Source organism: Durio zibethinus, chromosome 9 (assembly GCF_047325235.1).
Source record: "Durio zibethinus cultivar Kanyao isolate XHJ-2024 chromosome 9, ASM4732523v1, whole genome shotgun sequence".
In the NCBI taxonomy this organism is placed as follows: Eukaryota; Viridiplantae; Streptophyta; class Magnoliopsida; order Malvales; family Malvaceae; genus Durio; species Durio zibethinus.
This window is the reverse complement of record NC_143170.1, coordinates 28,316,602-28,319,106: the sequence shown is the minus strand read 5'-3', so window position 1 is coordinate 28,319,106 and position 2,505 is coordinate 28,316,602. Positions and strand designations below refer to the sequence as shown.

Below are 2,505 nucleotides of genomic sequence, written 5' to 3'. Positions count from 1 at the left end.
TCCAAAAAAAAAAAAAATCATAGACAACCCCAAGTCGAGTCCACGGATGAGTTTCAATCCTTCAGCAAATTAGATCAGTATGACGGTGATCACCCGGCTAGGAAACTCGCAATCCGGCGCCTTCCACGTGGCTACTGGGCGGTTAATTTTTGTACTTGAAGCGCCACGGAATAGTTGCAACCTTATTTGCCTGTTATAAACTTGGCTTGCCGTTCATGTCCTCTTATTTGTAAAGATTCCAAAGCAAAACGAATTCAAGTCTCTCTTCTACGCATAAAATATCTGTTCGCCACAAAATTTCCATTTCAATGATTCTTGGCTAAATGGCTTTGGCATCTTTCACTTCCCGGTTCCAGCTTCATCTCCACATTCTGTTATGTGTTTGCAGTTGTTGGTTCCGCCATGGCTTCACATTAGTGCTTTTAATTGCCTGTTTCACTTTCCCGGCGTTTTTCCAAAACGTTTGAAAAAAAATGATTTCCAACTTGTCATTTGCCAGGGAAATTGATGTAACGCTTGGCAACAGATCGGTCTAGCCTGGTGTTAGTCGCCATTGCAAACACCTTTGCGTTGTCCTCGTCAGTGTACATTGCTGCAAACATCTCTGGTGGACATGTGAACGCGACCGTCACCTTTGGTTTGGCAATTGGAGGCCATATTAGTGTCCTAACTGCTCTGTTTTACTGGGTTTCTCAGATGCTGGCCTCTGTCATGGCTTGCCTTTTGTTGAAGGTCACTACTGTTTCACAGGTATGGAATGACTGTTTCATCTGTTGCATATGTAGTTCAGTTTCTGAAGATTAAAAAAACAAAAAAAAGTGTTACTACTAAAGTTTACGGGAATCCACTTCTATCACGATTGTTAACTTCATTTACAAGCACAGGTTATTCTCTTGTTCTGTTTTTTATTACCTTCAAGTGGTAAATTTTGTAGCAAGAAAACTGCAATACAACATTGTTTAACTTATTTAACACTTATGTTTGATTGGACGAAAGAGAAAAGGGGATAAAACAGAGGAAAGTTATTGTTATATTTGCTACAAATGATGAAAAATGAAAGACAGAAGGGACAAGTATAGAATAAAATAAAACAATTAGTTCAAATTCCATGACAGCTTTCTTTCCATTTTTCTCTGATTTATGAAAATATTGGATATCTTGGATGTGAAGTTGCGTAAATATATTCATTTTCCTTTCCATTTTTTTATGAAAAATTAGTGATATTTTTTTGTCCTCATCTTTACTTCGACCTATTTCATTCCTTTATCTTTTCCTTCCTACGAGCAACAATGTTTTACAGAAATCATAGTAAAAAAAAAAAGGATAAATGATTTTACACTTCTTTCTTAAGAGCTTTACAAGAACAATCAAATTCAAAGATTTGTGCTAAAGTTTTTGGCAGGTAAAATACTTCCGACCACGAAGGAAAGCCAATTTATTTAAAAGTGCTTGTAATTTTTGCGGCACGTAAGCCTCACGATATTTTCAGAATTTATTATAATATATATATATATATGTAGATATTTAAATTTAAATTTATAAAATTTTTTTTTTTGATAAAATTATAAAATTTTAAATTAAAATAGATAATAATTCACAAGTTAAGTATAATTTTTTAGAAATAATATCAAAATTGGGTTAGTACTATATCTTGTGATCTGTGTGCTTTGTGTTGGGTTTGACGGGGACACTAAACTTTAACGAGGGACGTTTGTAACATTTCAATTCTACATCGAGATGTTTTAAAAATCTATTATAATATATATGTAGACGGTTAAATCCAATTTTATAAAGTCTCACATCATGATGCTGTGAAAATCTATTATAATATATACGTAGATGTTTAAATCTAAATTTATGATATTTTTTTTATAAGATAAAATCATAAAATTTTTAAATCAAAACGAATAATACCTAATCCCACATCAAAATGCTTATACTTTGAATATTTGCTATAACATATACGTAGAGCTTTAAATTTAAATCTTTGAAATCTTTTTTATTAGATAAATATATATATAAAGACTTAAATTAAAATTTATGAAAATTTTTTTATAAAATAAAATCATAAAAATTTTATATTAAAATAAATAATACCTCACAAAAACAACAGTCTCAACTTATACAATTGCAAATGAAATGACTGGATTCGGAGCACCAATACTGGAAGGTGTGCTTGCATTCGCATTGGTATGCACCGTTTATGCTGCTGATGACCCTAGAACTGGTCCATTTGGCACCGTTGGACACTTGGCAATAGGATTGATGGCAGGAGCCGAGGTCTTGGCCGCCTGTCCGTTCGCTGGAGGGTCAATGTACCCTGCATTGCCTTTGTGTCTGCTGTCATTGCTGGTCGGTTCAAGAACCAAGTAGTTTACTGGGCTGGACCCCTCATTGGAGCTGCAGTTGCTGGGCTTCCATATGACATTGTCATGTTCCACGGTGAAGCATCAGTTTCTGTAACTGCGGTTTAACCTTTTTTTCTCCTGTACTAAATTTGTTTGC

The 2,505-nt window shown here is 34.2% G+C and overlaps 1 pseudogene; it reads left to right on the top strand.

Annotated features, from left to right (window-relative positions):
- Window positions 1–363: 363 nt before the first annotated feature.
- Window positions 364–2,505, top strand: LOC111303927 (putative aquaporin TIP5-1; annotated as a pseudogene).